This window comes from Pristiophorus japonicus, chromosome 2 (genome assembly GCF_044704955.1).
Source record: "Pristiophorus japonicus isolate sPriJap1 chromosome 2, sPriJap1.hap1, whole genome shotgun sequence".
Taxonomy (NCBI): Eukaryota; Metazoa; Chordata; class Chondrichthyes; family Pristiophoridae; genus Pristiophorus; species Pristiophorus japonicus.
In genome coordinates this window covers 283,484,046-283,498,277 of record NC_091978.1, presented here as the reverse complement: position 1 = coordinate 283,498,277, position 14,232 = coordinate 283,484,046, and the positions used below count along the sequence as shown (strand labels likewise).

At 40.5% G+C, this 14,232-nt stretch overlaps 1 protein-coding gene across 3 annotated transcripts in view; it reads right to left on the bottom strand.

Annotated features, from left to right (window-relative positions):
- lrba (LPS-responsive vesicle trafficking, beach and anchor containing) overlaps positions 1-14,232 on the bottom strand; it is a 1,157,354-nt gene that overhangs the window by 46,780 nt on the left and 1,096,342 nt on the right. The window lies entirely within an intron of this gene.

Genomic DNA, 14,232 nt, shown 5'->3' with positions numbered 1-14,232 from the left:
GCCCTAATGTCTCATGTGGTTCGGTGTCAAATTTTTTGTCATAATATTCCTGTGAAGCGCCTTGGGACGTTTTGCTACTTTCGAGGCACTATATAAATGCAAGTTATTGTTATTGCTGCTGTCAGTACTGTAGAATCTGTCCTGCAATCTAAATAGGGTGGGATCCACAGCATCAGGGCTTCTCACATTACAGAGTTATTTCTACTTGAAGTGGTCTTGTAATTAAGGAGCATTCTAACTTTTGTCTGTTCATTTCTTTTAAACTATGGTTCTTTTTGATCTGAGAATTAGCAGTTTTTAAAAAAAAAAAATCAATGTCAAAAAGAATAAGATTAGGATATGGACAGAAAAGCAAAGTCTTTTGAATTAATATGCACGAGAAAAGAATTCAGAACTGTAGCCACACAAGTCATATGAGACATGCCCAGACTGAAAATCTTGGCTTCCTTCCCAAATTCATCAACTTTAATGTAAAGACATATGATAGAAACCTTTCCTTACTTTGATATATCCTGCTCCTGCTCTGATTTTATGAGCTGATAAAATGCACAACAGGCAACTACCAAGAAATAGGGGCAAAATTCCTGTCTTCACAAACTTTGGCCAAAAAAAAATTGCGAGTACAAAGCAGGTTTCCCGCTTCATACACAGGTCAACTAGTGAAGGCAGGAATTTTATCTTTGTTCCCATTAAAAACTGAAATCTCAACGCACAAAACCTTGGGTGTACACTCTCCCACCCCACAGGAAACACCCTGCAGTGTGTCAACTATCCTACAATGTAACAGAAAGCAGTTAAAGAAATGACAGAAAAGCTACAATTGCTCACTTCCTCCCTCCCTAATGACACAAATGCTCAATGTGCTTACATTGGCACAAAAACTTTAATGGGGCAAAGTTCATTTTGTAGCTTAATGCAACAGCATAAAACATAAGCCTATATAGATTTTATGAATCTATAAAAATTACCACATTGTTTTCAAACCTGGGGAAATCTAGAAACAGTAGAAATTAAGCACATGATTCTCAATGAGAAGATGAGGAATTTGAGTCCCAGGATTGCCGGTCATACTCACTTGCTTGCCCTAGACTGGGCAGTTATTTCAGCTCTCAACTGAACCACTAGACAGAGGACCACCTGAAGTGTGGGGCGGGGGCGGTTAAAGAAAGAAAAGACAGGCTGACTTATTCCACTTAAACTCATACTTTGTCACAGCTGAGCATGGAGCTGTACTGACGGCAGGAAAAATCCATACTCAGGCCATCTTGCTGTCCCAGCTGGCAAAAGATATGTGCTTAGTAACCTACTACAATCGGAGAAAACAGAAGGAGGGCAGAGGAAGAGGAGTTAAAAAAGCACTAGGGGAACGTGTAAACTTAAAAAAAAATTTAAATAGAACAAAGTGTTATCAGGAGCTCGTTTTTTCTTCCTAAATTGTTTAAAATGTTTTACATCCAGTGTTTGTAGATGACATAATATTAAAGGTTACCTAGTTAAAACAAAGTCATGATTTACTTGTGACATCACAATCACTATGTACAATTTAACACAGTACAAGACTCAAATGAATCTGTAGGTCACAGCAATGAATCCTAGATTCTTAGCGTTAATCGGCATTTTAAATTTATGTGTTGTAGCCTAAGGGTGAAACGTGTAGTCAATTGTCCCATTAACCAAAAAGATAAATAAAATTGATGAATTGTTCTTTTTTTTTTAAAACTAGTGTGCACATGGTACATATTAAGGCTGTACACAGCTAACATCTGAATACAATCCATTTTATTATTCCTGCTAGCAAACTTGGTAGAGGGATGTGATGCAGTAAACTGCAGAGAAACAACTTCTTTCAGCCTATTTTGCACACACTTATTTAAAAAGTGCCGTAATCTATATTCTAGTTAGATTCCCTTTAATTAATAAATCATAAAGTGCTCCTTCCATAAATGTTATGTTTCTTTTCCCCAAGGTACTGCCTGAGTAATGTCCTGCTCAGTTGACACAGCCCAAACACGATGCTCAAGATGCTCATACAACAGTGCTGCAGAGATACAATCATAACTAGGTGCTTGAAACAGTATCTGTGGCAATGTAGAAAAGCTCAGTGAAAGAGATATGATTATTTTGGAGCTAAATTAATGAAAAATTACACGTGGGATTTTGGCATCCATGTTTATTTTTAAAAAAAACTTTTTCAGCTGTGTGCATTTATATTAAAGAACTTGGCAAATATACCTATTCCAGATTGCAGATATATAATTAATTAAAAGACTTAAGAAAGTTTAAATACATGCAGATGAAATCCAAACATAGTGTTTCATTAGTGAATTCAATCACTATCTTGGCCAATTCCCTTCTGTGAAATAACAAACTGCACCATGAGATGGCACCCTTACTTGTGTGCTGTAACGCACTTGAGTTATTAATTGGTAATCAGCTGGATAATCAGAGACAAATAGTAGATGAGAAATGCTTTATTCCAGATTCATACAAGATACCGAGTACATTTGATTTCTAATTCAATTTACAAGAAATATGATAAAGTTGACAAAATACGTTCTCCTGATAGCTCAGTGAGTTTATCCAGTTAGTAACTGAGCCATAGAGATAAAAGGGTTGCACTTCAATTTTCACTTTTTGCTGAATTAGCTGTTCTCAGCAGGGACAGTAGTGGGGAGCTACAATTGAGTGCAACACGCTGGGTTAGTCAGGAGACGATAAGGTGCACATGGATCTTGCATAAAGACAAATTGGGCTTGACTATGATGTCACTCTTCCCCTCACAGTTGAGCAGCCTGTCAGCACTTATCTGAAAGGCTCACACATGAATGGCAGGCACTTGAGCGATGTATTGGAGAGATGTTCCCCTTCCAAAGGGGAAGGCAGGGGAGGGGAGGGGAGAAAATGTATGAGGTAAAAAATGTGGATAAATTCACATTTTACAGGTACAGTTCCCCCCAAAAAACAGGGTTATACTGCATTTATATTAGCAGCTAGCTCCAACAACAGTAAATGAGACAGCATAAGTGCCTCCAGTGGCAAGGTGACTTTTGACACCAACACCAGTAAACACAAATGGATGTGCTGGCAGCGCTGAGTACCATTTTACAGGCTACAAGTAGGAAGCAGGCCAGCAACGTGCCTTTTGCATTGTTGGCTTGTACAGATCTTCCCTCAACATCAGGGATGGTCAGCAGATATAAAATTAAAATTGTGACTTTTCAGGAGTTGCAGTTACTTTTCAGCTGGAGCTCTGAAATGCACCCTGCAAAGCCAACAGTGAATTGTAGGCTACTGCTGCCTCAGCACATTGCAGAATTGCTTTAAGTAGAAGCAATTCCTCAATTTAATGCAACAATAGACATTGCATTTGTTGTGCCAGCCCTATGGAGATCCTTTTCATTTAACAAAATAAAAGTTAAAATCTCCTATATTAAGCAACATCTTAGAGTGCGATATAATTTTTGTCCTTTTGTAATTTATTTTATTTTATATATTTGCATTAAAGGGAAATACTACAACTTTACTTGGCTTGTTAGTTTGAGTTGTTTGGACTATGTACTAAGGATACGCTTTTTAAAATTACAATGCTTTACATTTTAATGTAAATATGAAACATCTTGACTGCAGTTACAGAAGTAAGCAAGAATGGATTTATATGCCCATAGCTGAAGGCTGAAGGGATTACTGGGCAGTCAAGATCACTTCTGTTGACCCAAGAGGACAATAGTTGGCCTTACAGCCTGTAAACTACTATCAGCATTGGTTTTATTACACCCTTATATTAACTTTAAAAACAGGAAATGTTTTCACTCATTTTGTGTAAGTTATAGCATGTGCTTTGTAACGTAAGTAGGCAGCAGTCTCTCGTCTCTTGTCCCTGATTTTGTCTGCAGATGTCAATTCATAGTAGTGAAAACGTTTTCCCGTGAAAGCTTTTCAGCTAGCCATGTTTAATATTTCAATACAAGTGTAAAGTAAATAAAAAACATATACAGCTTATATGCGGTTTAGTAGGTTCTTTACATTTTCGGGTTTCTTAATGACTAAGCTGTTTCTTTCCCACCTTCGTGAGGGTACATACTCCCTTACTTAGCTAACATCTCTCCAGGATACCACCTATTGCACTCAAGGTGGCCGACCAACCTCCTGCAAAATCTCCACTTATTACCTTCTAGAGTTTACGAAGATGTGCACGAGAGAGATCTGGTGACAACTTTCCCTCTGATAGTCCCCTCATGACAAGGAATATGGCTTGCACTTGGGATAACTAATAACATGAGATTATCAACTAAGCAGTTGCATATTCTGTAGACATGATGCAACAGTGAAATTTTTAAAAATTCAGTATGTTGTAGAATTGTCATTACTTGAACCTACATTAGCTGGAAAAACCTTCAGTTGTTAAAATGAAAGGAATCCCTGCTGACATGAAGAAGAAAATCTCAATATATAAAGAACTGCTTGTACCAAAACTGAAAGATGGACGTAACCATCAAAAACATCTAGAGAGGCTGATAGATAGAATGACAAGCTATCCAAGATCAAGACTCAGACTAGAATAGCAAAAGATTTGACTAAAGTTACAGGCACCCTTTTAGATGATTCAAAGACTTTTGTTCATCAATCAATAGAACAGCTCAAAATTTTCAGGAATAAAATTGCAAAGAAAAAAGATTTATAGCCATTAGGAAGCTGAATTTTGATTTACGTCCAAGATACCAGTTTAAATTTGCTGAAGTAGTTACACTTCTATAACTCACTAAAGACAAATATTCTGAAACTGCATATAAACAGCACATATTTTGATTTGATTCACCAATACAAAAAACAAATGAGCACACTTAACCCAATTATGGAGTTAGAGGAGGCCATAAACTGAGCTAAAAATAAGCAGATCACAGTGTGCAGAACACAGATGATAGAACTTTGTAATACACACCCATTAATCACATATAATGGCGGCGAAATCCCGGTTTCTTCTTCCCGCGGGCGTTCAACTAAAAATAGGTCAAAAGATGCGCACTTACCTTTTGGTCGAACGCTCGTCAAATATCCCGGACGTGAGGCCTCCACTTCTTGCGCAATGGAGCGCGTTCACGTTGGGACGTCTGTAGGAGTCACGTGGGCCTGGACACCCAATCACGGTAAAGTATTTTCTCATTCATAGTAATAGGAGTTTCATAAGTCTGAAACTCCTATTACGATGAATGAAAAACACCTCCAAACACCCAAACACGACATAAAACATTTAAAAAACACGTCACATAAATACATTATAGAAATTAAAGTTGATAGAAATGTTTTTGGAAAAAAAAAATGTGCCCACTTTTTTAAAAAAGTTTTAATTATGGTTTAAAATAAAATTACTTGAGTGAGCAGGGTTTTTAATATAAATATGTATATTAAAATTTTATTTTAACATGTTTTTGATATGTTTTTAATCTCTTACTGCTGGTAAAAGTAGGCTATGCGTCTGCTTTTACCAGGCGCATGAGTTTTAAGGACATTGGCAAGACAGGACATGGGCAAATAGCTCAATCTCTGTCATAGGAACATCCTCGCTCCCAAGATGCGTGCGATCTGTCAAGCCAGAAACTTGACAGATCAGAAAAGCCGGTTTTCAGCGCATGCGCATTGCGCACCGAAAACCGGCTTTTCGATGCCTTCCCGGGTCCGTACACACTCCATACAGACCCGGGAGGCTGGAATTTCAGGGCAATTAATATATGCAATCTGTTTGTTTGACGATTATATTTAAGATTGTTGGAAATAGAGAGTGAAACCATCTTTACACAGTATGCCTTTGGCACCAGCATGCATTTTGATCAATTTGAAATGGTTTTATTGGCTACAACAATGATTCTCATAAAATAGTCCAGAGGCCATTTGTGGCCAGCTTCCTCTTCACCTGTAGCCTTGGGTAGACTTGTCACTCCAAATATCTCTGGATCTTTATTCACTGCCTGCTTGGCTGAGAGATATTTACCAAGCTGATATTTAGAGATGTTCCCTCTTGTTTTCTTGCTGTCCAGCCAAAGGCGGCAAGCAAATGCTATTTGTAAATAGGGCTATCCCAGCTTCCATGCAACAAATGAAAGCTAGTTTAAATAGAACTATTGAATCAAACTATCAATCCAGTGGCTTTTTCTCCCTTTCCTTTGGGGGAAGTGCCAGTCCTCTACTCAGCAGTGACATACAATAGCATGAATGAAATCAGGACCTCAGCGAGTAGGAAACTGCAGTTTCAGAGCCACATCCTATCTCTGTGCAATATTCCAGAGAGAAAAATACACTGGTTGGGATTGTGAAACATGACAAAAAAATAAATGACACTGAGCTAGAGGACAAATCTTTATTGAATGAGACTCTGTTGCAACCACAAAACTGACTTTATTTTTTTTTTTACATGTGCTCCTTTTTACGTGGAATGCATTTTCAAGCTATTATCAACTCTAATTTAGTGTTAGCATCACAGAATCAGGTTTTGAACTGTTATTACATTAGTTCAAATGAAGGAAAGTAGGGGGAATTCATTCTGTAACAAAAGAACTTGGGTGTTACAATCACATGACAGGAACAATGATGTTTTACAGGAAGTATAGGCAGTGCATTAGATAAAATGATGCAAGTAAACATGAGTGGGACTAAAAGTTTAAATGTTTCTGTTTTCCATAATTATGAATGTGATTTTATGGGGTGAAAAACTAAGAGCTGTATTCTATATCCTGCTCTGAACAGACTTTTCCTTTGGTCGATACCAGTGAACGTCTGCTAAATTTGAGACCTGATATTTTATGAGACTGACATTTTCTAAATTCCAAAGTAAACGCCATTTTCATCTCAATAAAAATGGCCTTTTTTCATGCAACCCTGTTGAACAGTGCTGTAAATCTGACCACAAATCAAGTTTTGAAGTGAAATTGTAACCACTCACAGTAATTTTTTTTTATAACTGTCATGTTACAAAGGTTCAGAAAATTGTAAAACGCTCTAAAAATGGAACTTAGAGCTACAAATGATGAGTGCAGCCTGAACAAATTCTTAAACCTCATAGATCTAGGAATGATTCTAAAATATACATACACTGGCTATAAATGGGTTACAAGGCAGCTACATGCAATAGGTTCAGCAGACATAACTCGCAACATCTTAATCTCAAAATCTTTTATCTGGTTTTCTCTCACTTTTAATTAGTCTTCGGCATAATCTTCCTTTATTAGAACACGCATCTTGCTCTATTTATATGGCACAGCTAGACAATGATGTAAACATCCCTGTATATGATAAATCGATATTTCAGGAATACCATTTTCCCTCCTTCCCCATTTACATGTGTTGTAGTTTTTTTGTTAAATATTTAGACACTTCAGCAAATACCTCAACATTAGCTGTTAACATGAAGAATGGCATATAATCATTGTTACTCACTGCGGTATGTACTAGCTGCAAAGTCTGCCATTTTGCCTGTCAGTTTAAATGCTAAATTTATGCATTATCTGACCAATTTTCAAAACTAATGTTGGAATATCTCATTTCTGACATGACAACTGCACATGCAAAACAAAAAAGGTTAAATTAGAATGGCAGCAGGAAAAATACTAATGTGCAAATGATTAAAAATTATTTTAATTTTGCAAGAGTGCCTTTTTTTTTTAAATATGCGCCAGGACATGGGTATAAGAATATTCGACCCAGGGTTGAATGCAAATTCTATATAATTTGGCAGATTTCATTGCCACCATATAAACCTGCCTGCAATGTTACCTCTGTCAAAGTACACAACAGAGAAAAACAATTTAATTCTACATACTAACAAATTATTCACCTCATCTCAGGATTTGAAAAAAATGAATCACTAATACTTTAACGCACACCAATGTTTCCATGATATATACAAAGTCAGGTAAATTGCTGTCTAGTAATGGAAATAGCCCTTCTCATATACAACAACCTTTCACAGAACATGCATGCCTTTCTCACTAATAGTAACACAAACTACCCTCTTATGTCCCTTGCTAAAATACACGTATAGTAAGGTTCCTATACATGACTTCCAAAAAGGGGCTGTTATATATGTAATATGCACACAGAGATTTCTGCTTCCTTGCCAAAGCAAATGACTCAAGTCGAGTTTATCCTTTTAAAAGGCCCGAATATCCAAACTTTTAACAAAGTCATTAACCAATAAGGGAATTAAGGGTTATGGGGAGCGGGCGGGTAAGTGGAGCTGAGTCCACGGCCAGATCAGCCATGATCTTTTTGAAGTGAAACTTGCAATTTGGGACTCTATTTAAATACCATACAGCCACAGTTTAAATGTTGTTGAGAAACACCCATTGGGAAAAATCAGTTGTAAATTGACAATAATTTACATGAATTGGAATCTACAAATAATTCTAAAGTATCATACTAATAAAATTGGTGAACTTTTGTATGTACACTTCCTTAATGTTTGTGAGGAAGTGACAAAAAATTGTTGTGTCCTAGACGCAATGGTACGAAAGTATTCATGTTCCGTCTGATTTTCAAATGTCTGACTAGTATCCTGATGCTGCAGTATGGGCCTTTGACACTAGAGGCCCTTCATGAACTACTTAATTATTAAAACTCTTTCCACAGGTAGGAATCTGGCAACTACAGTATTTTAATTTATTCCACAGGTCCCATGCATTTAACATTAAAACTTGCTACAGTTCCTGGAATACAAAAAGCATAATCCAGATCTCTGAATTGTGGAATTTTGCATTCCTTTTATGTGTATACTGGTCATCATCATAGAACTTTATTTCAAGTCAATTAAAGACATGATTTTACTGCTGATGCAAAACTTCAAGGAGAAGCTTCATCTCCATACTTTTCACACACAAATTCAAACCAGCTGTACACTGTTGCTGAAATCAATGTAATATTCAGCAGCTGTTCCTCAAGCTAATGCTTTTAACACAAAAAACATTAAGTGTGTGAAGCTCAGAACATATAATTTATTTTTTTCAATGCTCTCTGAAAAACTACACATTGGTAGCTCTACTGGTACAATAAAGTATTCCTGTAGAGGGATCTGAATCCTAGTCTACAGCATTACTTGAACGTTATTCCTCTCAATTGGTGAGTGCCGCTTGCACTGTTATTGCAGACTGTAGGGTAGAAAATTAGATGGGGTTTGTCTCTGTGAAAAGTAACTGCTGCGGTGGTCAAATATAGAGTGGCACTATTGGCTGCTGTGGAAAAATCTGTGACAGAGTAAGGGAAGGGAGAGAACAAATTAATGGGATGGCTTGACATGGTAGTGCTGGAAATGGTAGACTATGAAATTTGGGAACTTTGAACTGATTTCTAGCTACATTCAAGATACATTTTAACAAAAATCAATGTTTAAAAATATTTATAAATTATGTTTACATTTATAATAAAATTGCCAATGTAAACGTGTCACCTTGCAATGACAGCATCCTTCCAGTGGTGGGAATGTAGCACCTCAGTTTTGGGTCTTCCAATTCGCCACTCTGCATTGCATACTCTGCTCAAAACAATTCTACTTCCCAAATCGCCATAAGTTTTGCTTTTTAACATTAATTAATATCAAGTAAAAGTATGAATATAAAAATAAGGACCTAATGTATGAATTTAAATGGGGACTGAATTACATCTGTGCATCCTGGTCCAAGTATTCCCCACTCTCTAACACTGCTTCACCTGAAGACTGCAGTTGGTCTTGACTCCCCATGTTTAAGGCCATAGGAAGTCAACTAATGTAATATAAATCCATAATCACTATTTGGTAAATTGCTCCTCCAAGATACAAAAAAAATTACTAAAATTAAAAATGTTATTAAATTTAATGAATTATCTCTCTAATGTTTTATGATGAATTAGGAGTCCTAACCACGCACTGGGCTCAATATCAACACAGAGACAAGATCAGAATTGAAGAGGGTCCCGACAGTGGGCGAAAAACGCTAACATTGTGGTAATGTGCCACATTATAATTTTACTTTCAGGTTTTGCGTCTCCAATGCATGTCGGCGGTTGTGACGCAATTTCACCTCGACTATTTAAAGGCCCAGATCACAGATGCAATGTTGGAAGCAGTGTGGAGTTTTGTACATTCTAGCTATTGTCATCACAGAGGAAGTTTATATACCTCCCAGTCCTGGCAAACAATTCATCTGTTACCTGCCTTATACATTTATCTGCAGCCGACTGCAGGATGCTCTCTATGGCCAGAATTTTTACCTTTGAGTCAGGTTGGGTGCATGTGGGCTGCGTAGTGGGTTGCCATTAAGAACTTTTCATTAGTGTGGTCTCCACTGTGCATTTAACTGAATTAGATCAATTAAATGAGTCATGCGGGTTTCCCGGCTAATTTCCTGGAGCGGGACTGATGACATCGCCTTCAGCTCAGATATTTAAAGTAGCCTTGCACACATCACACTTGAAGGTTGTTGCAAGAGGCTCAGAGGTGCTTGGGAGAGGTACCTATGCTTATCCATCCAAGACTTTTGACATTGAGCGTACAAGGGAGGAGCAGTCTCAGCGTCCGAAGGCTGTGCCCACTTTTCTGGATTCCTATTCCCTGGTAACGGCAGGAAGAAACCAGCCAGTGATACCAAGAGGGCATGGCTGGAGATTGCCCAAGAAGTCAGCAGCAGGGGTTTAATGAGCCACTCCTGGATACAGTTTCGCAAGAGATTTAATGATCTCATGAGGTCAGGAAAGGTGTGTACAATGCCACACTCAACTAAATTCTGATGTGTGAGTCACCCCAAACCCATCACTCTGCCTTCCCAAGCCTACTGCTGCACATCACTCCTCACACCAACCTACCTTGCAGGTGCATCCACCCCTCTCTGTCTGCACCCCTACTCACAGCTTCATCTGACTATTCATAACCTACACTCACCCTCAGCTTAATGCAATCCTAGAAAGTAATGCCCAGAAGAAAGTCACTTGGCAATGTCATGTCACTCCCTCAGTCATCCTTTATAGATGTAGCCCATCCATCCCTTACACTCATTTGATCACACTCGCTCAAAGACCTCTTCTTTCCCTCCTTGCAGGAGAAGAGAGCACAGAACAACAGAGAAAGACAAACCAGAGGTGACCCTCTAATATACACGACTTTGACACCAACAGAGGAGGCGGCGCTGGAATTAAGTGGAATGGCAGTGCTGCTGCCGGTGAGAGACAGAGAGAAGGGGATCTCCCAGAAACATCGTGACAGAATTAAATATTCCACATGGCACACAACAGTAACTCATGGTGACTGACGTCAGCAGCCAATGAAATATCATGTACATAATGGTAATGTTACACATTCTTATCATAAATTCATGTCATTACTCTCCCGAAGGTCCATCAAGTGCACCCCCACTGTCCAGCCGGAGGAGGAAGACAACTCAGAGGAACCTGCAGTCTCTGAGGTTGCACCATCACCAGACCCATGTGCACTCAGCGCCAACGCAGATACGCGCATGTCGGAGGGTCCTGCGAGATATAGAGTAGTGTTGTCACCTGGTGTCTCACACATCACAAGTGAGCAAGAGCAGATGGTGAAGGCAGGGCAGCAGTGGAGAGTCAGCGGCAGAGGGCGCAGGACACTCCAAGCTCTGCTCAGCTGGATGCAGATGCTGAATCTTGGCAGCTTTTCCAGCCATGCATGCATGATTGAAGAGAGAATGGAGGTGATCATCTCCAACATGAGCAGCACCATATCGCAGGCAATGGCAATGATGTGCTCTTCCATGGAAAGGATGGCCACCTGCATGGAGCAGCTAATGCACCAGACAAATGAGAACATGCTTGTTGTGAACAACAGCTTGCAGACTCTTATTGAACTCATCTCTAGAAGGGATAGCAACATAGACTTGGGCGTATATCACGCCACTGCTGTGCAGCAAGGTACTCTCCAGTTCTCTGCTAGCAGGGTAACGTAGGTGGCCCATGAGAGGGTTGATGGTGAGTGGGTAACATGGAAGTGGGGGCTCTGCTTAAAGTGCTCCCACTTCTCCCCGTTGTATCCTCCTCAGTCAGAGCCCCACATGCTGCCTCAGATCCCAATGGCACATTTGCAGGAGGAAGAATCTTTGCCGGCGCCCTCACAGGCTCCAAAATCCAGGTGTCATCCGCCAAAAGTGTCGAAGCAGTCACAGCGGGGAAGTGAGCAGCTACAGGGGGGTGCACCTCATAGAAGCACTCGGGGCAGGGGGGGGGGGTTGTTATACAATTGTAGATGCATATGGGTGTTTGACAAAATGTTAGTGTTAAGTTTCAGTTAAGTTCAGTTCAGGAAGTGGCCTTCTCCGTTGGAGTTAATGGTAGAACATTACTTAACCTCGGGCAATGGGTGTGTGTGTGACAGAAATGGTTTGGTTATTTTATGACTGCTTTGTGGTGTTGGGAGGTAGTGGGGGGCGGGGGAGTTGGTAAAGCATCTGGGAGCAAGATGGGTGCACCGGTGCAACTTAACTAAATCTTGCAATTATGAGGCCATCCCAGGCAGCATTGTGCGCTGCTGCTGTTGCCATGTCCATCTCAGGTTCCTCCTCCTCTTATTCCACCTGCTCCTTCTCCTCCTCTTCCGAAGAGGCTGTGCCCTCTGCGCCTTGCTTCTCCTGCAGCTCTAATCCTCACTGCTGCGCTATGTTATACGATGATGATTCTGGAGACCTGATGCGTACTGAAGGGCTCCTTCAGATCTGTCGAGGCATCTGAAGTGCATCTTCAGCATGCCGATTGCTTACTCTATGACACATCTAGTTGCCATGTGGCTTTCATTATAGCGCTCCTTGGCCTCATTTCTTGGTCTCCTCAAGGATGTCAACAGCTAAGTCTTCAGTGGACAGACCTTGTCTCCAAGCAGCCAGCTGGTATGTCTGTTTGGATTTGCGAAGAGCTGAGGGAGGGTGAACTGGCACAGGACAAAAGAGCCACGACAGCTCCCTGGCAATCTAGCACATACATGCACGATGATCTTTTTGTGGTTACATTCCAGCTGCACATTGAGGGAGTGGAAGCCCTTATGGTTCATGAGCACTCCTGGGTGATCTGAGGGTGCCTTAATGGCCACACGTGCGTAGTCGTTGACGCCCTGCACCTGTGGGAAGCAAACCAGAGTCACAAAGCCGAGCACCCACTCAGTGACACTGGCTTCCTCAGTGGCAAAGTGCACATAAGTGGCTGTCTTGTGAAACATGGCATTGGTCACCTGGGTGATCTATTTGTGGGCGGCCAAATTGAGAAGAAGTTGAGGGCGATGGTGACTTTGACAGCCACTGTTAAGGCGTGTGCACCAGGTCCTCTGGGTAGCTGCTCCAGCAAGTTACACATGTTTGCCATGACCCTGAAGCCGCCTGTTCAATCGTGTCCAGGAAGCTCATCCTCTGCCTGTATACCCTGTGTTGGGGGTATCGTCTTCGGCGCGGTGCACTCCTGTGCTGAACCCCTCTCTCCTATGGAGCATCAAGTCGATGAGGAGAAGGCTGCTGGTGTTGATGCTGCTGCAGCTGCTCATCTTGGTCTGAATCTGAGGTCCAAAGTGCAACAGCATAATGCTGATCTAAGAGATGGTCGGTAAAGTAGAAGGCAGAGGCACAATCCTTCAATGTAGTGAGAATGACTTGCAATGTAGGGAGAGTGGCTTTCGAGGTAGTAGAAATGACCTGCAAACTTCTGAAAGCAAAATCTGTGCACAAATGGTGTCAGCAAGAGCCTTTCCCTTAGGCAAGGAAGCAGGTATAAGATTTGTGTATTTATGTGCTTTTTCCAGCTGTCACTTAATGAAGCACTACTAGGGCCACTGAGCTCCCACCTTGCCTTCACAGGTGAGCTTCCGTGAAAACCGTGCACAAGCAGTAAAAGATGAAAACTCACATTAAAAACCCTCTTTAAGGTCTCTCAACGAGCAGTTAGGTACTTCAATAGGGTTGCCCGCCTCTCCCGAGCGGAGGTTGGCGCGATCCCGATTCATGGTCAATTTCAGCGCTTTTAACTGCCGACCCCCTCCCCAAACCCACACTCTTTGCAATGTGAAAATTATGTCCCTGACGCACCCTGGAGGGAACCCTCTACTGCCCGTCGTGTGGGGTTTAATATTGAGCCGACAGTGTCCACAATAGAACAGGATCAGTCTACTCTATGTTTTACTTCATAACATTAATTTGTTTCTGGGTACATAGATGTAGCTGCAGTGCACCAAACAGCATAATCATGCCCAAAGTTCATATTTAAATCAGT